The sequence below is a fragment of the Biomphalaria glabrata genome, chromosome 7, assembly GCF_947242115.1.
Source record: "Biomphalaria glabrata chromosome 7, xgBioGlab47.1, whole genome shotgun sequence".
NCBI classification, from domain to species: Eukaryota; Metazoa; Mollusca; class Gastropoda; family Planorbidae; genus Biomphalaria; species Biomphalaria glabrata.
This window is the reverse complement of record NC_074717.1, coordinates 45,217,849-45,243,390: the sequence shown is the minus strand read 5'-3', so window position 1 is coordinate 45,243,390 and position 25,542 is coordinate 45,217,849. Positions and strand designations below refer to the sequence as shown.

The 25,542-nt window shown below is 39.5% G+C and overlaps 2 protein-coding genes across 5 annotated transcripts in view; one reads left to right on the top strand and one right to left on the bottom strand.

The window, feature by feature from the left end:
- LOC129927360 (uncharacterized) overlaps window positions 1–6,689 on the bottom strand; it is a 57,040-nt gene extending 50,351 nt beyond the window's left edge. Inside the window, exon 1 of one of the 2 annotated variants that reach the window (XM_056035992.1) lies at window positions 6,231–6,689. The gene's annotated coding sequence lies outside the window, so the exon portion shown is untranslated. The remainder of the gene's footprint in view (window positions 1–6,230) is intronic. The other variant, XM_056035994.1, reaches the window with a different exon arrangement.
- LOC106058940 (RAB11-binding protein RELCH homolog) overlaps window positions 1–25,542 on the top strand; it is a 149,993-nt gene that overhangs the window by 105,300 nt on the left and 19,151 nt on the right. The gene's annotated exons all lie outside the window — the stretch shown is intronic.

Genomic DNA, 25,542 nt, shown 5'->3' with positions numbered 1-25,542 from the left:
AATGTTCTTAGGGATGTTAAGGACCTTGAAGGTATCTGTGAGGTCAGTTGATATAACAACAGGGTATATTGTTATTTTAGACAACTTCTATGACCGCTTAATCTCAAAGCTTAGGTTCCCATATTTTCTTTTGTTTTTCCATTTCGATTGTCCTTATACGATGAGACAGTGTTTGAATGATGTTTTCCATTCCTTGTTTTGATGATGCTTTTAGCTTGACAAAGACACGGTAACAAACACGTGACTTTAGTCTTGTGTATGGAAAACACATTCTAGACATATATATATATAGTGACTCTAGTCTTGTGTATGGATAACACATTCTAGACACTGACCTGCACCTATGGTCACAGGCCTGTATTTATTTTATAGCTTATTTTATAGCTTTTATATAGCGCTACTTTCATGCTTATAGCATGCTCAGAGCGCTTTGGTCCAATCTCATTTGTGGACCAGTTGGGGGGGGGGGGGAGGGTGTATCTTGGGGGTTGGTTTTCCGTGCTGCCTTTAGGCGCTCAGTAAACGCAACTCTGCCCGAGTCGAGTGTCGAACCTCGAGCCCCCCTTCTAGGCAGCCAAGACAAGCCAAGTTCAAGCGCACTTGACCTCTCGACCACGCTACCCACCACCCTGTACGACTGTAACAAAAAACGTTTGAACACGAAAAAAAAAACATATATATGTCAAATCCAAAAGACACTGACATGACGTTGTACAATGTGGCTAAGACATTTACCGCCAAAATGTTCCACGCCAAAATGACCACTGAACCAAAGCGGCTGCGCCAAAAACGTCGAAACAGAATCAGTGAGTAGAGCCATGTTTACCAAGTCTTTAATAACGTTGTACAATGTGGCTAAGACATTTACCGCCAAAATGTTCCACGCCAAAATGACCACTGAACCAAAGCGGCTGCGCCAAAAACGTCGAAACACAATCAGTGAGTAGAGCCATGTTTACCAAGTCTTTAAAAAGTCAATGTGCTGTTGAGTCTAAATAGTGATTATTTGCTGTCGCGTGTGTGACTAAACAAAAAGCCTTTCTTGCTGTAGCCACGTGTCAATGCCAACAATTTCTTATTTCTTTGATTTTCTTTGTATTGAACTGCTGGCAAGCAAACTGATTTCGTTTCCTAGATGTATCTGACCGCAGTCATGGGGTGACATTTGCATTCTCTGAATGCATTCCGTTGGAGATCACAGTGTTAAGTCCTCCTCCTCTCTCCCCCCGCCCAATGAATGTATATGGGGATGTTGCGACGCTAAAGATAACTGGGGGGGGGGGGGGGAATGTCGTGTCTGTGCGCAGGCGCGCGCGTGATATTTCGTTAAGAGTGTGATGTTTATCACACATTTGTATAACACATTGTCACTTAGAATATAGGGAGATTTAGTGAGAGAGAGAGAAAGAGATACAGAGCGTGAAAGAAATAGAGATAGAGAAAAAGAGAGTTAAATAAAAAAGAAAAGAGAAAGCAACATTTTATCAAGTGTAAGCAATCGGATTGATAATTGAAAAGACTTGACTAAACACACATACGTCTAGACATTTATGAGTTCTACATAGAAACATGCTTAGAAAATGTAAAACTCAGAAAGACCCAATAAAACACAAGAAAGCAAAATAAAACCCAATAAAACTTCTATTCATACACAAAAAGCCCAACACGGACGAGCTCTTTTGTGTGGGTTTTCCTGATTTCCTAGAGACTGCACTAAGACAGAGCGCTGCCCCTGGGTCTCTCAACAAACACTTTGAATGCTAGATAAGAAATTCAATTACCTCCCCCCCCCCCATTTATTCCTCGTTTTTAGTTGTCTTTCTTTATCTTTTCCTCTAAATGTAATCTTCTGTATTAGAGAGCTCTGCTGTTGACTACGTCATGCCGCAGACGCGGGTCGTGAGAAAATGTCTACAGGTTTTGATGTGGTGTCGATTTGGGAAACAAAATAAATATCTACACGCTTGCAAGTTTGTTTGTTTGTTTTTTTCGTTTATTTAGCATTAAGGTCCGGTTAGTTAACAACACAACGTCATACGTGGTGTCATGCATAGCCCATAATCAGTTACCGTGAATGGTCCAAGACTAGCACTGACCCTAATCTGGTTTATAAATTGGCCTAGCACTGACCATAGTCTGGTCTCATGAATTCTATAATTCTAGCGCTAACCATAATATGGTCTCATGAATTGTTGAAGTCTAGCTCTGACCATATTATGGTATGGATTGATGATATAACACTGATCATAATCAGTTATCATGAATGGTCCAAGACTAGCACTGACCCTAATCTGGTTTATAAATTAGTCTAGCACTGACCATAATCTGGTCTCATGAATTCTATAATTCTAGCGCTAACCATTAAATGGTCTCATGAATTGTTGAAGTCTAGCTCTGACCATAATATGGAATGGATTGATTATATAACACTGATCAAAATCTGTTATCATACAGCGGTCAACATAACACTGATCATAATCTGTTATCATACAATACGGAAACTGTAATACTAATAATAATCTCGTTGACTAACTGTTTTACTTGGCTTTCGTTTTTCGTGGAACGATAATTAGACACACTCATTCTGTCTCTCTGTCTCTCTGTCTCTCTCTCTCTTTAGTCAGAGACCTAAGACTGAAGTTTTATTTGGGCTCTTGTCTTGAAGGAAAAAAGAAATGTATTTGTCTCAATGACAACACAAAACAGCTAATTCCCTGAATGCCAATCTTTGAACGTATTCGTTTATTCTTGATTGAAATTCCATCAGTCCACGGAGCATTCATCCTCCGTGTGCTGGGAACTCTCCTTCGGGAGGGGGCACATTTTTAACATGAGGAAGAATCTTGGGAGATACCTTATGAGATTCAGAAATATTAAAAAGGCTTTTATAGGGGGGGGGGAGAATTCCACATTTACGACTATAAGTACCAATAATGTGTAAAATTTATTTCCCTTTCTCGATATCAAAGAAAGTAATTAATGACCAATAATTAACCGACTAGTTGGTTATTTCTCAGTTCACGTAATACACATCTATTGAAGTATTGGAAGTGTTATACGTGAGGTGGAGTTGTTATACACATGTGTACAACTATTCTGAAAGCTATCTCAAGTAACCTGAAGGATTCTTTAACAAATGTATTTAAAAAAACAAGTAACATAGAAAAAGTGTTGTTGGTTTTTATTTGCAAGTCGATTTTTTCTTTAAAAAGCTGATGACTGTTTCATAAGAGCGATTATTTTACTCTCAATGGGCCTTTGAATAGTCTGTTCAGGATAAATATTTGCAATCCTCTAGCCAAATTTAAATTAGTTATTTTTTTACTTTGAAAAATTATAACGGTCAAATTAGAGTTTTCCCAGTGTGGCCAATTAGCTAGTAATTCTTTTCCTTAAAAAAAATACATCTGCTGTCAAATTTCTATGATAATCGTTAGAGCCGTTTTCGAGAACTGTGTCCACCCACCCTTTTTGTTTTTTGACCTGATGAAGTTGTTGCAATCTGAAAACAGGAATAGTAAAAAAAAAAAAACACGATTTCTATAGAAAAACAAGCAGCAAAGTCTTACACACAGGCGCAACAATGGAAAGACAAAGAGATAGAGCCATGTGTCAAGTAGAATTAGATCTACCATGGAATGTGTGTGTGTGTGTGTGTGTAAGTACGTTGTACAGTTAGCTCCCTTGTCCGAGTGGACGGAGGCTATCGTTAATCCCGATAAATTAATTCACAACCCAGTCCAGTTGTAGAGACAAGTATTACATTACAGGCTACTGGACAGCGCGATGTCTCCCTTAAAGTACAGACAACGGGAAAACGCGATGTCTCCCTTAAAGTACAAAACAAATGAACAAAGCGATGTCCCTAACAGTACAAACATATGGACAAAGCGATGTCCACAAAGCATGAACAAATGGACAAAGCGATGTTCCTTAAAGTACAAACAACGATACCACGCTATGTCCGTTAAAGTAAAAACAAATGGATAAGGGCGATGTTCCTGAAAGTGCAAACAAATGGACAGAACAATGTTCCTGAAAGTACAAACAAATGGACAAAGCAATGTTCCTGAAAGTACAAACAAATGGACAAAGCAATGTTCCTGAAAGTACAAACAAATGGACAAAGCAATGTTCCTGAAAGTACAAACAAATGGGGAAAGGCAATGTTCCTGAAAGTACAAACAAATTTACAAAAATGTTCTTTTAAGTACAAACAAATGGACAAAGTGGTGTTCCTTACAGTACAAACAAATGGACAAAAAGATGTTTTTTTTTAAGTACAAACAAATGGACAAAGTGATGTTCCCTTCAATACAAACAAATGGACAAAGAGATATTCCTTTAAGTACAAACAACGGCACAACGAGATGTCCAAGTCACTCATGAGATTGAACCTTTCAGCAGCGGGGGTGGAATCTTTTTCACCTTATTTCTCCCACTTCCCATTATCGGGTTAATTTGAAACTTTGCATAATTATTCACCCTCAATGACAAAACATGAATAAATTAAAAAACAAAATAATTCGTTAATCAATTCATCGTAATTAATTACTTTATTTTTATTGTAGAAATGTACTAAGCTAAGGGGAGATAAGCCTTGTATAGGACATTAGGTCGTTCTCTAACATTTTTTACTTACAGACATTTTCAGACTAAAAAAAACTTCTATTTTTTTTAAGTATTTGACTAGCTCAATGGCTAACATGTCTGCCTTCCATCACGGAGGCTTGAGACTTCGTGTTCAAATTCAGACTCTTACAGACTTTGAAATAGCTTTTGAACAGGCAGCACGGAAAACTTTTTTTGCAGATACAAACCCCAACCTTTCCCAACTGGTTCACAAAAGCATCTTGACCATGACGCACAGTGCATGTAATTATATGCACGAATGCTGTTTCTAAACAAAAAAAACAATTAATTAGCACATTTCCATTCTTTCTCATTTATTATTATTAGTCGAGGTCTATTAAAAATTATCTTGTTCAAATATTGTTCCGTAGATGTAATTTGTGGTGAGATCTTGAACTTGTTAAAATATTGTTCCGTACATGTAATTTGTGGTGAGATCTTGAGACTGTGTCCAGTTAGGCATGACGTTGTTTGGTCCAACTTCAGGATGTTCTAAACTTTCTCACTTATACTGTTGAATGATCTTCTTTCGTTGCAATGAGCCTGCTTTACGATCATCGTTTATAAAAAAACCTCGACTGAAGTGTGTATATTGTTCAGTTCTACTTGTAATTAAATCATAACCTTATTTGATTGGGCTGCATCGAGATAAGAGGGAGACAATTCATGGTGATCTTTCCAACAATGTCTGTCCACTGAAGAATATTTGTAGGAAATGTTATGTCTGTCCACTGAAGAATATTTGTAGGAAATGTTATGTCTGTCCACTGAAGAATATTTGTAGGAAATGTTATGTCTGTCCACTGAAGAATATTTGTGGGAAATGTTATGTCTGTCCACTGAAGAATATTTGTAGGAAATGTTATGTATGTCCACTGAAGAATATTTGTAGGAAATGTTATGTCTGTCCACTGAAGAATATTTGTAGGAAACGATATGTCTGTCCACTGAAACAAATGTGTGGGAAATGCTATGTCTGTAGCAGTATCGCCACACAACACTACAACAGTCTTATCACTGATGTGTATGCGTCACTTGAGTTTAACTATGTGTGTATGTTACTATGTGTGTGTCTATGATGAGTTGATGAGCTAGAGCTGCCACGTTGTTGTTGTGTGTGTGTGTCTGATTATTTTGTTTATTTGTGCCAGCGACACAATAGTGTTGGAATGTTTGTACTGTATTTGTTTGAGTCACATTCTATGCCGTTGTGTGTGTGTGTGTGTCTCTTTCTCACACATTTTGTGTCAGTATTTGTCTCGCACATTTTGTGTCAGTATTTGTCTCGCACATTTTGTGTCGTCGTGTGTGTCTCTATGTTTGTGTGTCTCCCTCACATTTTGTGTCGCTGTGTTCGTATCACCTGTGCGTTAACTCTGTGTCCTTTCTGTTCTAATACATGTCACCTTTTGTGTTAGCGTCTACGTTTCACCAGCTGTACTCTTGTCGCTGACTAGCGCTGTTTACATTTCCAAGCATCTGTTGTTTCTTCAATGTGTTATAACCTGAGCTTTTAGCTTCGTGCTTCTAAAGACAAGAAACGAACATCGCCATTTTATTTTCTTATATATACACTATCAATTCAGACTAGAACCTACCTTTGTTTTTGTGCGCCATATAGTCCAAGATTATGCCGGGTATTCCTGCTAGTACATCCAACAGATCACTTGGAAATAAACAAACTGAATTAATTCCACCCCATGCACACTAACCTCCCCTTCTGTCGCCGGTCGTTAAAACCACAGTAGTTTCCCCTGAAGAGCGAGTTGAATGAATTACCTTTGAAAGATGTGTCCGCCATACTGATGGACCATTTTATTCATCCGAGACTTTAAGTATTTAATATTTCAGTCATATTCTATAAAAGACTACTTTTTTTTTATTTTTAAGTCTATGAGTTTGTTATTCTGAATTCTGAATGCCATCTGCGAGTTAGAAAGAAAATAAAAAAAACTTAGCTTTTAATTAAAATCATTGATTGATTCCGTGAGTATGCTAGAAGCGAGGTGGAGTGATGTCTTGGTCTGAATATCCCCACGGTAAGCTCGACTTCAAGAGCTAAGTTTCTGCTCGAGGGGGAAAATAGAAAGGGGCCAAGAGCGAGGGAGGGCGAGCAGTCTTCACGTACGGGGAGTGTGGGAGTTTGTAGCCGCCCTGTGCGCCGTACGGCGGGTGGAGTGAAAGCCAACTGTTTGTTTGTTTTAGACTGCTTCAAACTGGCTACAAGATGACAGCAAATACAAGAGAGATTTCGTGACGTATGTAAATGATTGGAACTTTCCGGTTTACTTTATTGACATATGATTCCGCGGTTACGTGGTATGCGCTCTGTACTGTTGTTGGGTCGTCTCGAAATTCGCGGGTTCGAACCATGCCCGCTGCCAAAAAAAAAAAATGGAGCGGGGCTCGGATGTAATTATCTTCAGAATCTGATAGAACATCCGAAACATGTCAAACATTTTACAAACAAACATCTGGTGGTGGCGTTCAATTCATGAACGCTATTACAAACATTCATCATTCTTATCTTATATAATACAGACGTTACTTCAAAAAAGAAGATGATTACGTCCTACGCGTCATGCATTTAGTCATGCATATTGACCAATGACCTAAATTCTGCCAAGTCACTGGTTTTCCTGGCTAGCTCAGGCAACCCATTCCATGCTCTAATAGCACTAGGGAAGAAGGAGCACTTGTACAAATTTGTCCTAGCGTATAGGACGAGGAATTAAACAAATTAATATGTGTCTCGTGTGGCCTGCCCATTTTCCTTAGCTGTGCTGAGGCCCACTGGTTACGCCCATAGACTTCGTTTGAAACATTTAGTGCCAAGCGCCTCTGTCAGGACACGAACTAGAGATCTTCGAGTTTGAACTCAAGCGCTTCACTGGTCGATTACCCCGTCAACAAACTTAGGCCTAATACCGATATTCAAATTTCCGCGAGACCTCAAGTGAAAATCTCAAATTTCTGTGCAAGGGTGTTATGTCACCAGCACAACGAGCAGCTGTCTTTACTTTCTAGAAGAGTCATGTAGATTCTTTCTCGGTACTTTAGTTGAGTCATCAAGACTCCTATATTTTACTTTGGGAGAGGACTTTAGTTAAGTCATCAAGACTGCTATATTGTACTTGGGGAGAGCATTTTAGTTGAGTCATCAAGAGTCCTATAATGTACTTTGGAAGAGTATTTTAGTTAAGTCATCAAGAGTCCTATAATGTACTTTGGGAGAGTACTTTAGTTGAGTCATCAAGACTCCTATATTGCACTTTGGAAGAGTATTTTAGTTAAGTCATCAAGACTCCTATAATGTACTTTGGGAGAGTATTTTAGTTGAGTCAACAAGACTCCTATAATGTAATTTGGGAGAGTACTTTAGTTGAGTCATCAAGACTCCTATATTGCACTTTGGAAGAGTATTTTAGTTAAGTCATCAAGACTCCTATAATGTACTTTGGGAGACTATTTTAGTTGAGTCAACAAGACTCCTATAATGTACTTTGGGAGAGTACTTTAGTTGAGTCATCAAGACTCCTATATTGTACTTTGGGAGAGTATTTTAGTTGAGTCATCAAGACGCCTATATTTTACTTTGGAAGAGTATTTTAGTTAAGTCATCAAGACTCCTATAATGTACTTTGGGAGAGTATTTTAGTTAAGTCATCAAGACTCCTATAATGTACTTTTGGAGTGTACTTTAGTTGAGTCATCAAGACTCCAATATTGTTTAAACTGCGCTCCTCTTTCCTTAGCACTTTTGGAGCTCAAAAGTGCCCTACTTCTTTTCTATCATTGTGTCTGCCTCCTCTTTTCCTAAGTCTGCCTTCATTGATCATCACACTGTCTCCTTAACTTTAAATTCTCACTACGTCCTAGACCAGTCCGTTTGCCGTGGACTGCGACGGGTAAGGGGGGATAAAGAGATCCTGGTGTTTGAGTGGTGGCTATCTGAGGATAAACCACAACAACACAATACTTTGGCTCCAAGTTCCCCTAGACCTGAGACCCAGATGGCCCGCTCTGGGTCAACCGGCTGGTCATGCCGAGCTACCAGCATAGGTCGTCGACCTATGCTGGAGGGCGGTGGCTGGAGGGTCAATCAGGGAGCTGCTGTATCGGACACATGTCCGATGTAGCAGCTGACTGAGTATAGCACCTGTGTAACCCTGGCGGGCTCATTCTGGACATCCGAATGGCCCGTCCCCCTGTTGGACTCGATGGCGGGTGGGGAGCACAGGTGCCGAATTAACCAAAATATATATGGACAAAAAAACACACACAAAACTACTTGCCCCAGACCTATGTCTGGGCAAGAAACGACGAATTGACGATAAAAAAGAGGAGGTCCCAAAAAGCTGTGCCACCTGGCCATCATTTCTGGTGGTTAGATGCACAGAGGAGGGAAAAAGCCTGACCAAGTTGAGCCCTTTTATTATCTATAAGGGACTCAAGTCAGTAGTGGGAGAGCCCAAGAGTGTGTCTAAGCTACACAAAACAATGGAACTACTTGTAGAAGTAGACAGCAAGACACACTCTGATGGGCTTTTAAGATGCAGAAGACTCTGTGATCTCCAAGTGGAAGTCATGCCACACAAGAGTCTGAACACCAGCAGAGGTGTAATCAGCTCTAGGGACCTACTGGAATGTTCCGAGAAGGAAATAGTGGAGGGCATTGAAGGAGTCACCCATGCCCGGCGCATTACCAGGCGCAGGGAGGGTGAGGAGGTCAAAACCGCCACTATTATCCTCTTATTCGGAACTAGGACACCGCCAGAGTATGTGAAGGCAGGATACCTACGAGTTCCAGTGAGGCCCTACATACCTAACCCCATGAGGTGCTTCAAGTGCCAGGGTTATGGACACGGCGCGGCAGTCTGCAAGAGGAACACTGTGTGTGCCAGATGTGCTGGAGAGGGTCATGAGGACAAGGGCTGCACAGCCCAGTTCAAATGCCCAAACTTTCAAGCTGGCCACTCAGCCTACTCCAAGGACTGCCCTGTGTGGAAACAGGAGGTTGCCGTGCAGGAGTACAAGGCAAGAAACGGATGTACCTTTAGCCAGGCGAAATCGGCTGTACTGGCCCTACCCAAGGGCCAATTCGGCTTGACAAAGACCTACGCCCAGGCTGTTGCTAAGAAAGGAAGATCCATAGCCACACAGACGGACACATTGACCCCACCACCCCCTCCTCCTCCCCCAACTCAGAAGAAAACACCGCCAAAGAACACACCTCTGAAGAAACAAGAAAGCCCTGTTGTCATGCTAAAGAACAGGTTCTCTGTGCTCGCTGATGAGAGCATGGAGACTGAGCAGCATGTCAAAACCAATACTCCGGGAGAACCCGGAGACATCATGTCTGACACAGGTTCTCCTCAGAGAACCCAGCCAGACACCCCAACCTCTACCGAGTTAGAGGTTGACCAACTCCCTAAGGGGAGAAATCAAAGCGGAGAGGATGCCCGAGGTGAGAGAGGAGGAAATAACCTCCGCTCTAACCAGAGGGATCTCCCCTCTCCAGAGAGAAAGACTTCCCCCAAAAGGGGGTTGTCCTCCTCTCCATCCAAACCCAAGAATAAAAATACTAAGGTCACTGGAATAAAGGGAAACCCCTCCGGGGGCCTCCCAAGGCCAAATAGCTCCAAGTAGGTCATCTAGAATAAGCCATGGATTCCAGAATTGTACAGTGGAATTGTAGAGGCCTCAAGGCCAATTACGAGGAAATGCAGCTACTGATGGACTCTGAGACTCCTGTAGCTGTCTGCTTACAGGAAACATTTCTGAAAGATTGCATCAGCTTCCGAAGCTACCGTGCTTACACCAAGAATGTTGAGGATGCAGAGAGAGCATCAGGTGGAGTCTGTATCCTTGTGAAGGATAGCATCCCCCATGAGAGGGTAGAACTACAGACCACACTACAGGCCGTAGCAGCTAGGATAACCCTTCACAAGGTTATCACTTGCTGCAGCCTGTATCTACCACCAGGCGCTCCATTAAACCGAACAGACATGGAGGACCTATTGAAACAACTCCCCCGGCCTTATTTAATCCTTGGGGATTTCAATGCCCATAACACCATGTGGGGATCCAACAATACCGACACAAGAGGTCGTATGCTGGAGGATATCTTCCTCCAACATGATTTATGCATACTTAATGATGCATCACCGACCTACTTGCACCCAGGAACTGGATCATTCACATGCATTGACCTCACCGTATGCGTCCCCGGACTTCTGGACGATTTTAAATGGTCAGTTAGCAATGATCTACGGGGAAGTGATCACTTCCCAATCATCATTACTAACAATCTCCCTTCATTGGGACGACCTCAGCGGTGGAAACTGAATGAGGCCGATTGGGAACAATTCCAAAAAAGATGCTCTGAGGATATCACAGAAAATATCCTCCATGAACAGAACCCAGCTGATACCTTTGCTAGCAAGCTACTAAGTATAGCCAGGAAAGTTGTACCCCTAACCTCTGCAAATCCAAAACGGCCTAGCAAACCATGGTTTGATACAGCTTGCAAAAGTGCTATTGGTGATAGGAAAAAACGACTGGCTGCATTTATAAAGAATCCTTCCCAGGAAAACCTAAAGCTATTCAGGATAGCTAGAGCAAAGGCTAGACAAACCATACGGTCAGCCAAAAGGAATTCCTGGAGAAGTTTTGTCGGCAGTCTGGATGCCAAAACTTCTGCTAGAGCGGTTTGGAAGGCAGTAAGGCGAATCAAAGGGAAAGAATCAAATGCAATAGGGCATTTGAAAAACCAAGGACGAACTGTCACGTCCCCCAGAGAAATAGCTGACTGCCTTGCATCCTCAATAGCAGAAAAATCATCCACTGCACACTACACGCCAGAGTTCCAAAAAGTCAAAACCAGGGAGGAAAGACACCCCATTGATTTCAGGTCAGAGAACAATGAAGACTACAACAAACCGTTCTCGCTTGAGGAACTGAGGGAATCGCTGGACAAGTCACATGACACAGCGCCTGGAGAAGACGAAATCCATTACCAGTTCCTCAAGCACCTTCCCGAACCCTCATTGGCAGTCCTGCTAGGGGTCTATAACTGTGTGTGGCAAACAGGCGCTTTCCCAAACAGTTGGAGGAAAGCCACAGTTATACCGATACCTAAACCTGGAAGAGACGGCTCTGACCCAGCTAACTATCGACCAATAGCACTAACAAGCTGCATCTGCAAAACCATGGAAAGAATGATTAACAGTAGGCTGGTCTGGTACCTGGAAAGGAATAAAGTGATCTCAAACTACCAGTGCGGATTCCGGCAGGGGCGGACAACAACTGACCACCTGGTAAGGCTGGAAGCTTATATTAGAAATGCATTACTCAGAAGAGAACATCTAGTAGCTGTATTCTTCGATATAGAAAAGGCCTATGACACAACCTGGAAACATGGCATTCTACGTGACCTGGCGCTTATGGGGCTTAAGGGACACCTCCCCCGTTTTGTGGAGGAGTTCCTGAAAGATCGAAAATTTCAGGTCCGAGTGGGCAACTCCGCTTCTGACACTCATGACCAGGAAATGGGTGTACCCCAGGGCAGCATTCTGTCAGTCACCCTGTTCAACATTAAAATAAATAGCATCATAAATGCACTGTCCCCTGGCATAGAGTGCTCTTTGTATGTTGATGACTTTGTCATTCTTACTTATGGGAAAAACATGAACACCTTAGAAAGGAAATTACAGTTATGTTTAAACAAAATTCAGGGTTGGGCAAACTATAATGGTTTCAAATTCTCAGACTCCAAAACAGTTAGTATGCATTTTTGTAATCTAAGGGGACTCCACCCAGACCCTGAACTATTTATACACAAAAAGAAGATCCCTGTCGTGAAAACTACAAAATTTTTAGGCCTCACCTTAGATTCCAAATTTAATTTTCTCCCCCACATTAAGGAACTTAAGAAAAAATGCCAAAAGTCATTAAACATACTAAGAGTACTCTGCCATACGGACTGGGGAGCTGACAGAGATACCTTGCTGCTGCTCTATCGGAGTCTAATTCGATCCAAGCTAGACTACGGATCCATAATATATGGAGCAGCAAGGAAGTCGTACCTAAAAATACTGGAACCAATACAAAATGCTGCCCTGCGTCTCTGTCTCGGCGCGTTTCGTACATCACCTATCCCAAGTCTCCATGTGGAGGCTGGAGAACTCCCCATGGATATAAGAATGAAAAAGCTTGCAATGCAGTATATAGTCAAGCTAAAATCCAACCCCACGAACCCTGCTTTTGACTCCATATTTAACCCCACAGAGGTAGAATTATACAATCGAAGGCCTAACGTCATACAGCCGTTGGGCCTTCGAATGAGAGAACCCATCCAAAATTTAACCCCACCCATTGACCAAATCTCTAAAATAGAAACCCCTCAGAATCCTCCTTGGCTAATGAATAAACCCAAATTAAATTTATCCCTCCTTAATTTCAAAAAAGAAAATACAGACCCAAGCATACTACAAGTCCACTTTAGGGAACTGCAGGAGAGCTACGGAGATTGTGGCACCATCTACACAGACGGATCCAAAATGGAGGGAAAGGTCGCGTGTGCCTGCTCCTTTCGGAACAAAACAATCTCCCGTAGACTCCCCGATGGCTGCTCCATCTTTACGGCCGAATTGCACGCAATATTGCTTGCACTTATGGCCGTAAAAGCATCAGAAAGGAGTAAATTTATAATCTGCTCCGACTCCAAATCTGCATTGCAAGCTTTGGGGCGGATGAAGACTGACATCCCATTGGTACATAAGAGCCTGAAGCTGTTGGACCTAATAACAGCCGACCGTAGGGATGTCACCTTCATCTGGGTCCCCTCCCATGTTGGCATTGAGGGAAACGAAGCCGCAGACAGAGAAGCAAAGAGAGCCCTAAATCATGCGGTGTCAGGAACCCAAATTCCCTACTCGGACCTGAGACAAAGTATTGCCTCTGCCACCTATCGAGAGTGGCAGAACCGATGGGAGGCTGAGACTCACAGTAAACTCAGGCAGATTGTGGCGGATGTCAGGTGGCGGCCCACATCTAAGGGTCTGACAAGGCGTGGTAGCACAACCATGTCCAGACTTAGGATTGGCCACACCTACATCACGCACTCTTTTGTACTGAAGAGAGAGGAGCCCCCACTTTGCGAGTACTGTGACTCTCGCCTCACCGTGGAACATATCCTCGTTGATTGCCCCAGATACCAGGATGTCAGGGCGAAATATTTTAGAGCCACTAATCTAAAAACACTATTTAATAATGTCGACCCTGGGAAGGTACTGGGCTTTATTCGGGAAGTGGGGCTATCTACGAAGATCTGAATTTGTGAACATGCACTATTTACATTAGATTTTTACCAAATATTTACATTTTTACTACCTTTACTATTTTAACTGTGAATAGACCTTGATTTTAATTATATGACTGTATAGAATCTGGCCCTTGTTGTTTGGAGAGAGAGTGGTCCTTGAGGGACTGCAGGCACGACATGGCCTAAATTGTGCCGATGTGCCTCAAATCAACAAACAAACAAACAAAGTTGAGTTATCAAGACTCCTATAATGTACTTTTGGAGTGTACTTTAGTTGAGTCATCAAGACTCCAATATTGTACTTTGGGAGAGTACTTTAGTTGAGTCATCAAGACTCCTATAATGTACTTTGGGAGAGTACTTTAGTTGAGTTATCAAGACTCCTATAATGTACTTTGGGAGAGTACTTTAGTTGAGTTATCAAGACTCCTATAATGTACTTTGGGAGAGTACTTTAGTTGAGTTATCAAGACTCCTATAATGTTCTTTGGGAGAGTATTTTAGTTGAGTCATCAAGACTCCTATAATGTACTTTGGGAGAGTATTTTAGTTGAGTCATCAAGACTCCTATATTGTACTTTGGGAGAGTATTTTAGTTGAGTCATCAAGACTCCTATAATGTACTTTGGGAGAATGTTTTAGTTGAGTCATCAAGACTCCTATAATGTACTTTGGGGGAGTATTTTAGTTGAGTCATCAAGACTCCTATATTGTACTTTGGGAGAGTATTTTAGTTGAGTCATCAAGACTCCTATATTGTACTATGGGAGAGTATTTTAGTTGAGTCATCAAGACTCCTATATTGTACTTTGGGAGAGTATTTTAGTTGAGTCATCAAGACTCCTATATTGTACTATGGGAGAGTATTTTAGTTGAGTCATCAAGACTCCTATATTGTACTATGGGAGAGTACTTTAGTTGAGTCATCAAGACTCCTATAATGTACTTTGGGAGAGTACTTTAGTTGAGTTATCAAGACTCCTATATTGTACTTTGGGAGAGTATTTTAGTTGAGTCATCAAGACTCCTATAATGTACTTTGGGGGAGTATTTTAGTTGAGTCATCAAGACTCCTATATTGTACTTTGGGAGAGTATTTTAGTTGAGTCATCAAGACTCCTATATTGTACTATGGGAGAGTATTTTAGTTGAGTCATCAAGACTCCTATATTGTACTATGGGAGAGTACTTTAGTTGAGTCATCAAGACTCCTATAATGTACTTTGGGAGAGTACTTTAGTTGAGTTATCAAGACTCCTATATTGTACTTTGGGAGAGTACTTTAGTTGAGTCATCAAGACTCCTATATTGTACTTTGGTAGAGTACTTTAGTTGAGTCATCTAGACTCCTATATTGTACTTTGGGAGAGTACTTCTTGTAAACTCACCGAGGTGCAAAGAGTGAACACAACTATTACATACCGGTAGTAACAAGTTGACAACCTGCTCATTCTTTCCCTATTTTTGTTTCAGCATGTGTGTGCGCATGTGTGTGCGTTTGTCTGTGAAGTTGCTGTAAATACAGTTTACGATGATTTGTGTTGACTTAGAATCTATAACTTGTTATATTGAGATCTCGTGTAATCTATAACTCTTGTTATATTGAGATCTCGTGTAATCTATAACTATTGTTATATTGAGACCTCGTGTAATCTATAGCTATTGTTATATTGAGACCTCGTGTAATCTATAACTATTGTTCTATTGAGACAAAATGTCTTTAAACCTCATTATCTCATCTCCTTTTTATATCACTGTAGAAAATTGAAGTTATCTTTTTTTTCCTTTAAAAGCCAATTATGAAATGAATGATTCTTAAATATCCCTTTTTAAAGTGTTCTTATTAATTACATTTAGTATTTAGGCTGTTGACAAATTTGAAATGCATAGCAAGGGCTACGTGGCCGAGAGTTTAAGTACGCTTGAACTTGGCTTGGCCACGTATCAAGGGGGCTCGAGGTTCGACACCCGACTCGAGCAGCATGGAAAACCTTCTCCCAGATACCCCCTCCCACCACTGGTCCACAAATGATGCTTGCTATAATCTTGAAAGTTGCGCTGTTGACAAAAAAAATCAACTTATAATTAGGATCTATATTGGAATTTGAAATGCACAGGAAGTCAACTTATAATTGGAATCTATATTGGAATTTGAAATGCACAGGAAGTCAACTTATAATTTGGATCTATATTGGAATTTGAAATGCACAGGAAGTCAACTTATAATTGGGAACTAAATTGGAATTTGAAATGCACAGGAAGTCAACTTATAATTTGGATCTATATTGGAATTTGAAATGCACAGGAAGTCAACTTATAATTGGGATCTATATTGGAATTTGAAATACACAGGAAGTCAACTTATAATTGGGATCTAAATTGGAATTTGAAATGCACAGGAAGTCAACTTATAATTTGGATCTATATTGCAATTTGAAATGCACAGGAAGTCAACTTATAATTGGGATCTATATTTGAATTTGAAATGCACAGGAAGTCAACTTATAATTGGGATCTATATTGGAATTTGAAATACACAGGAAGTCAACTTATAATTGGGATCTAAATTGGAATTTGAAATGCACAGGAAGTCAACTTATAATTGGGATCTAAATTGGAATTTGAAATGCACAGGAAGTCAACTTATAATTGGGATCTATATTGGAATGGATTCGAAATTTGTAAAGAAGATATCCCGTGCCAGTATAATCCATGAGTGGGGTAAGACTCTATGAACATAGGGGGTTGTTCGTTTCCTCAACCCAATTTTAAAATCTCTTTTGGCGTGGTTGTCACGAAGTATGGGGCTGACTTAATGTCGGCTCATGTGTGTGTGTGCCAGTGTGTTGGTGGATTAGATTTAAATTTTAATGGAGTCCCAGACAGTGAATGTCTTCAAATGTCTGCTTTAACTGACAGATGGAAATCGCGGCTCTTAAATATATTCATGGAGCATAACTCTTTTTTTTTTTCGGAGACTCGGATAGATTGTCTCCCCCTTCCTACTAAGTCGCCATTCACACGCGCAGATGATATTGGATTTCGGAAAATTGGTTGTTAGAAATAGATGAATAGCAAATGTATGAAAGGTGGCCACTTGTTAATACCGGGTCGTGGGTTTCTAGCTTGGTACAGCTAAACCGATGTAGGCAAAAATAACTCTTAATGTAAAATTAGCAAAAAAAAAAAAAAAAAAAGTATAAACTAGCTTCTTTTAAAACAAAACTGAATAAAAAGTTTTATTTATAAATGTACACAGATTCAAGTTGAAAGTAGATTTATGTTGAAACACGAATAAAAGGATATTTAAACAAGATATAACTCACTAAAAAAAACACCACAAATCTTTTCTGTCTCACGCTTCTTGCTAGTCTCTCCTCTCTTCAACTTTCACTTGAATTACGACAGACCACCTCGTGATTTCATCAGAAGAATCTTTTCAGCCTACACAACCAAACTATCCGCTCACCTTAGCTCGTGGTTACACCAGAAACTCGAACGCACACTCCATAACACAACTTGAGGGCCATTATAAACATTCATTATACAATTTACATTCATTTTTAATGCAAATATTACACAATATGCTATGATCACTAGCGTGCAGTCCTTCCCAGGACCACCTGCAAAATGTGTTGTAAAATGTTGACATGTTTCGGGTGTAGACTTCAGACCAAGATAATCTACTTCCTAGTCCAAAATCCTACTGGACGACGGTGGATGGCAGCGGCTAGGATATGAACCCGGGACCATCCAGACGACCGAACGACAATCCAGCGCGCATACCTCAAGACCAGGCAGCCGATTCTTGCGTGCAATCCTTCCCATAACTTATTCACTCTTTGTCATGACAGTCGCGGGCTATTGTGAGTGCTGTCTAGGTCGGCTCAGTCAACGGATGTAGTGAAGTAGAGGACACTAGTCGACGTATCAATTCTGTTGATATTGCAAGGCAGCATGGGAAGGCTTCGGGAGTCAACCCTGGGGACGAATCGGGAGCCAAACCTGGGGACGAATCGGGAGCCGACGACACTTAGGCAGTTTGCAGCACACAGTGCTACACTCTGGCAGAATCTCAGGCCTACACCCTGGCAGAGCTTATGACGTCCGTGATCCCAAACTGTATCTGCACTTGCCGTTTCTTTGGACACATCAGCTGCGTGGAGAGGGGGGAACTGCTGTGTGGGCAACATAGTTCCGACCCTAACTTATGCCCAGGCATTCATCGCATTTGTATTGAATGATCCACAGTGGCTACGCGACTGAAGGATGAGATTTGTTACTAAACATCATGGTCATATACATAGATTAAAGTAACATCTCAAAACGGATGTGTTAAGATAAATGTAACTTCAACAGAATTGCCTCAAGTAGAGATTAAAACGCGTTAGCCAGGCGCCAGGCTTTGAGTCCAATCAGTAGATAGATAGATAGAAAGCTAGAAGGTGAAAGAGATAAATGACTTCAGTGAATTATTCGACGTACGAGTCTCAGCCAATCACAGCTCAGCTTGCTGAGATGGCATGCCTCTAACGTGGCACCACTTTGATCTACGTTCTAAGTGGTTCAGAAAAGAGCTTCTAGCTTGTCTAAAGTGTGTGTCTCTCTGTGTTATCTGTCTTACTTTTCTACCTGATTTATTAGTATATTTCATTGCTTCCTATTACATTGTATGATTTTATTAGTATAAAATAATATAGATTATTGATCTGTCTGTTATTTGATCTGTTTGACGGTCTGTTTGTTCACATCAAGTCTCAGCAAATTAGTCTTTAAACTTTGCCCTTTCATGAACTCTATCGTAGAACTTACAGTCCAATGTTACTTCTTGTATTGTGGTAGAGCTGGATGTCATCAGCACTAAGTTTTAACTTTCTTTCAATAACCTATCAGATCTGTTCGCGACACTAAGTTTAACTTTCTTTCAATAACCAATCAGATCTGTTCGTGACACTAAGTTTAACTTTCTTTCAATAACCAATCAGATCTGTACGTGACACTAAGTTTAACTTTCTTTCAATAACCAATCAGATCTGTACGTGACACTAAGTTTAACTTTCTTTCAATAACCAATCAGATCTGTTCGTGACACTAAGTTTAACTTTCTTTCAATAACCAATCAGATCTGTACGTGACACTAAGTTTAACTTTCTTTCAATAACCAATCAGATCTGTTCGTGACACTAAGTTTAACTTTCTTTCAATAACCAGTCAGATCTGTATTGTACAATGTATAGCTCCCTTTATTTGATAGACTGAGGCTGTTGGTCAGCTCACATTTTCTTTTTGGTATCTATGTTTAAATATTGTTTGATAAAATCCACACGAGTTTGTTTTATTTGAAGCAAGCATGTGATAGTTGTAAGAGTGAGAGAAGGAAACCGAGGGATAGAGAGAGAGTTTAAGTTAGAGAGATATTGAGATTATGGGGGAGAGAGTGTGAAAGTGCGAGAGAGAGATAGGGAGGGGGGTGCTGTGGAAGTTAAAATCCGTTAGTTTAAGATTGATTACTTTGAAGTCCACACATTTTTTCAAGAAAAAAAAATACATTTGGTCTGTATAGCCTCGAGAGACGCCAGTTACACTGAAACAATCTTCTCTTGAAACCATTATCTTGTTCTTGCAGTCTCTTATTTGGTGGAGACGAAAACGAGGCAGAGGGTTTCCTCCATTGCGGTTCCGTGTGTCTTTCTCGTGTCTCTATACACATCCAGTGTGCAAGTCAGAGCTACCAGCGTTTCGTGTGTTTGTATTGTGAGTCTAACCATGGGGGATGGGAGAGGGGGGGGGGTTCTCTGCTCTTTGTTTACTTTTAAATGTTTCAGATCCGGTTCATAGTCTTGAAGCAAATAGAATACAATCAGATAAAAAAAAAAAGAAGAAATGCGGAGTAATAATAAAAGTTTAAAAAAAAAACAACTAGAAAATGAAAAGAAGAAAATTTGGGAATTTTGAGTACGAAATAAACTGTTCCGTATTTCTTTCATGTCACGTGGTTGTGTTGTTTACATAAATAATCTCATTGGTTGCATTGTGATTGGAATTTGAAAATAGTCTAATGTCTAGAGCTAGACATCTTTAAGTAATAAAAGTAGGTTACAATAATTCAACAATCGATATGATTATTTAGTAGGTCTACTAGATCTAGGCTAGTAGTAGAACTTGACCTACATCTTATCACAGGAAGACATTGCCATTATTGTCATGTGTAAGACCAGAACCACGTGACTTTATTTTAAAGTAGGTCAGAGACTCGGAACAGCCTGAGTGCAACAAGGAAACGATCTAAGACAGTGATGCCCAACCTAATTCGACCAGCGGGCCGTTTTTATTTCCGACACTCGTGTCGAGGACCACATGAACAAAAAGTAGGCCTACAAAAACGATATTGACCTGAAACCCTTAGACCCTGTGCGTCATTAATTAATGGGATATTTGAAATTTATCTTTTTTCCCAGAGTCAGAAGATGGCTTCATTTCTCTACTTAAAATATCAGCAACATTGTAGCTAGCTTTACAACGGAGTCATTTTGTTTGGTAAATATACCCATCAATCCTCCTATTTCCAGGCTTATTTTAACAATCTTTTATTCCCGGCTCAAACCAAGAATGCCGTCATATTTGTTTCATACTGTCGTTTATATGTTGTTATTTTTTTTAAACAGCCACACTTTCTTTATAAAAACAAATATGTTGAGGGCCCCAAGCCCCTAACGTAAGTAAGTATAAATTTTTACATTTATTTATTTTTTTTGGGGGGAAAAAGGGGGGGATTTCAACACTTTGTGCTGACATTTCGGCGGGCCGGATGGACTCACGTCGCAGGCCGGATCTGGCCCGCAGGCCGTACTTTGGGCACAAAAATGTTTTTTTAAATATTTCGCTTGTCTCTATGTTCCATATGTTGTACACCGGAAACACCAAATACTGTTTTTTTTTTTGTTTTTTTTTTTTTGTTGTTATTTTTTTTTTGTTGTTGTTGTTGTTTTTTTTTGTTGTTGTTTTTTTTTTGTTGTTGTTTTTTTGTTGTTGTTGTTTTTTTGTTGTTGTTGTTTTTTTTGTTGTTATTTTTTTTTGTTGTTGTTGTTTTTGTTGTTGTTTTTTTTGTTGTTGTTGTTTTTTTTTGTTGTTGTTGTTTTTGTTGTTGTTTTTTTTTGTTGTTGTTGTTTTTTTGTTGTTGTTGTTTTTTTGTTGTTGTTTTTTTTGTTGTTGTTATTTTTTTTTTTGTTGTTGTTGTTTTTTGTTGTTGTTATTTTTGTTGTTGTTTTGTTTTTTGTTGTTTTTTTTTTTTGTTTTTTTTTTGTTGTTATTTTTTGTTGTTGTTTTTTGTTGTTGTTATTTTTGTTGTTGTTGTTTTTGTTTTTTTGTTGTTGTTATTTTTTTTTGTTGTTGTTGTTGTTGTTTTTTTGTTGTTGTTATTTTTGTTGTTGTTTTGTTTTTTGTTGTTTTTTTTGTTGTTGTTATTTTTTGTTGTTGTTGTTTTTTTGTTGTTGTTATTTTTTGTTGTTGTTATTTTTTGTTGTTGTTTTTTTTTTTGTTGTTATTTTTTGTTGTTGTTATTTTTTGTTGTTGTTATTTTTTGTTGTTGTTTTTTGTTGTTGTTTTTTTTTGTTGTTGTTTTTTGTTGTTGTTTTTTTTTTGTTGTTGTTATTTTGTTGTTGTTATTTTTTGTTGTTGTTTTTTTGTTGTTGTTATTTTTTTTTTGTTGTTGTTTTTTGTTGTTGTTATTTTTGTTGTTGTTTTGTTTTTTGTTGTTTTTTTTTTGTTGTTGTTTTTTTTTGTTGTTATTTTTTGTTGTTGTTTTTTGTTGTTGTTATTTTTGTTGTTGTTGTTTTTTTGTTGTTGTTATTTTTTTTTTGTTGTTGTTGTTGTTGTTTTTTTGTTGTTGTTATTTTTGTTGTTGTTTTGTTTTTTGTTGTTTTTTTGTTGTTGTTATTTTTTGTTGTTGTTTTTTTTTGTTGTTGTTTTTTGTTGTTGTTTTTTTTTGTTGTTGTTTTTTTGTTGTTGTTATTTTGTTGTTGTTATTTTTTGTTGTTGTTTTTTTGTTGTTGTTTTTTTTGTTGTTGTTTTTTTTTTGTTGTTGTTTTTTTGCTGTTGTTATTTTTTGTTGTTATTTTTTGTTGTTGTTATTTTTTGTTGTTGTTTTTTTTTAAGCTATAAATGATTTCATTCCTAATTGATTTCACTCCCACACACGGGTACTGTGAAACTAACTCCGAAACTTCGGGTGAAACTAAACCCAGAAACAAAGGGCGACACTAGTACCGTGACTTAACTTGATTTTAGGGCGAAACTAACCTCCCCCCCCCCACCCCCCAGACTTAGCCTTCAAGTGATTGATCAATGTAGGACCAGGACACTGGGACACCGACGTGAGAACATCGCTGATTGAAAGCGAGGCCAGTTGTCTTATCTTGTGCGTGCGTGTGTGTCGGTGAATCTAGGGGCATTAGCTTTACAATCATTTCTTTGACCTGGTTTCACAGTTCTAATGTTAACGCAAAAAATCTTGTAGAAGTTGTTAAAATAACGTTAAAATAATGCCTATACATAGTCAAGGCCCGCTACTCGTGAGAGAGCGCGTTATAATTGTTTGTTGATATCTGTGTCAGCACTTTTATGCATTGACGGTATTTGTATAATAGTCTTAATGGATTTCAGGATTATCCATTGAAGTTTGTATTGGTACAGTCTTAATTCTTTCTCTCCTAATTGACGATGCCAGCGTTGATTTGACCCCGTTACACTAAATTGATTTTTGAATTTGTAAACTTTGATTTGTGGCCTTTGATAACAGTTCGATACCAAATATAACATTTTCTGATAACAAACAAAAAAAAAAGGTATTGAAGTTTAATCATAGCAAGATACAAATGGGCAAAATGAATAATTCTATCGGAACGAGGGAAAATAATGACGGTGAGAAAGAGTTAATGGATTTCAAGATTATGCATTGAACTGTCAAGTTTGTATTGGTATATAGTTACTGTCTTGCATGAGATCAACATCCGGTATGACTTACTGACAACGCGTTCTTGTTTATCTTCTTCGTTCTTCTTATTTATTATTTTGGAGAGTTCAGACGACTAGACCAATATCTGAGATGAACTGCGCAGTGGTTTCAGAGATAAGGCAGCTCTCCACGTAGTTTTCTTTCTGTAGGGGTGTTTTTGGGGCAAGGGCCGCTTGACGAAGAATACTGCTTTGAAAGGCATGCTGGGGACACTCCACTTGGGCACATTTCACTAATCCCGATTTTCCGCTTCCGGGTCATGTATTGTCTTTCTGTTGTGCCCGGTTCTAAGGCTGGAAACTAGACGTTTGGAGGCATAACTATTAGAGGTGTCGTCTACTTAGTCATTGGGATGGAAGCTTGTCCATTTCTCGTTGGTTCTACTATCAGTTTATTTCTTCTGTAGAAAGAGAAATTTTGACTGCATTATGTTTCTCCACGCCTCCCCTTGGCAAGTGGGTCAGCCTTCTCATTTCTTTCTAGTTCAGTGCATGCTGGGATCCATCGGACAGGTTTTCATACTGTTGTATTAATGTAGGTCGTAATTATCTTTTTTTTTTTTTTTTTTTGAAGTAACGTCTGTATTATATAAGATAACATACGGTATTTGATGACGTCATTTGAAGAGCGTATTTTTTTTTTCTGTCTTATAGTTTTAAGCTCGAGCATGTTTGGTGTTGAGAGTTTAAAATGGCGTCTCGATTACATCCTTGCGTGAAGGGTTGATGTTCAGAGGTACTGCGCATGACTGCACGCGAGTTTCTGTTGACTCTTGGAATGCTAATTTTAGTTAATGAGGTCTTTCAGCTTGTGGTGGCTTTTTTTTACTCCTTGAAGGTTGTTTGTAAAAGATTAGCAATCTATCTATCTATCTATCTATCTATCTATCTATCTATCTGTCCGTCCGTCCGTCCTCCCGCCCGCCTATCTATCTATTTATCTATCTGTCTGTCTATCTATCTATTTATCTATCTGTCTGTCTGTCTGCCTGTCTATCTATCTAGCTATCCATCTGTCTTGTTTTTTTTTTAGTTTTCTCACAATGCTTCTTTCATTATTTGTCTTTAAAGTAAACCATCGTATTTATGTTAAATTGAGACCCCGCCTCTTAGCAGCCACGCCCCCCCTGTAAGTAATGTCAGATCTAAAGGATGGTTCTAGTCTGTGCGTGCTTGTTGTCATTACTTTCTTATCGGCCTGAACAGTTTTTTCCCCGCTCTCTTAGGATTTCATTTCATTATTTCCTTCTTCGTTTTGGTCAAATTAGTGGACTGTGATCCTCATCCAATGGTCATCAATAACTCGGTCTAGTCATCGATTATTAGTCAGCATGTATCCTCTGAAGTTTAATTCATTAGATACTCACAGGCAAAGGAATTAAGTACTTGGATTGTCTGCACACAAAACTAACTACTAGAGAGTAGATATTTACAATGAGAGAACTTAAGACATTTTCAGTTGACGATTAAGTTTCAAATGTTTTGTTCAGGCATATCAGGACCGGATTAAGGGAGGGAAGGTGGGGCTAAAGCCTTGGGGCCTCCACAAGAAAGGGGCCTCCGCAAGAAAGGGGCCTCCACAAGAAAGGGGCCTCCACAAGAAAGGGGACTCCACAAGAAAGGGGACTACACAAGAAAGGGGACTCCACAAGAAGGGGGACTCCACAAGAAGGGGGACTCCACAAGAAAGAGGACTCCACAAGAAATGGGACTCCACAAGAAAGGGGACTCCACAAGAAAGGGGACTTCACAAGAAAGGGGATTCCACAAGAAGGGGAACTCCACAAGAAAGGGGACTCCACAAGAAAGGGGGACTCCACAAGAAAAGGGGACTCCACAAGAAGCTGGACTCCACAAGAATGGGGACTCCACAAGAAAGGGGACTCCACAAGAAGGGGGACTCCACAAGAAAGGGGACTCCACAAGAAAGGGGACTCCACAAAAGAGATAAAATATATCCGAATTTCGAGTTTAAAGTTTGTTTTTTCTAAAAATATTTTTTTCGCATTTTGACGTCTGTCTTGCTAAGAAGTGACCCGCTTGTAGCACGCTCGGAATAAGTCAATACATCTTCGGATTTACGACATTACGTCTGCCAAGGGCCTTATCCTCCACAAACTCAAAAATATTCACTTTTTAAAACTAAACTATGCTTATTAAATATTTTGTAAAAAGAAAAGTGAGATTAAATTTACAAGAACTCTATTTCTTTCTTCCTGCTAAGATGTAGCTCTAGCTTTTAGGTGTACGTATATGTATTCATAAGTGGATCTTTAGTCAAGCTTTCGAAACAGTGTTGGGGCCTACACAAAAATACTGTCCCGGGGCTTCCACATACTTAAATCCGGCCCTGCAGCAAATACACACACAGCTTCAACAACAACAAACACATACACAATAACTTCAACAACAAATGTACACGCACACACACACACACACCAACTGTATTTCCATTCAACTAAATTGAACGGCAACTGAGAGAATAATTTCTGGAAAAGTTTCTATTCGATCGATCTCTTTTTTTTTTCTTTCTTTCCAGCGAGGAAGCTAAAAAGCTGAAAATGCATTTTGTG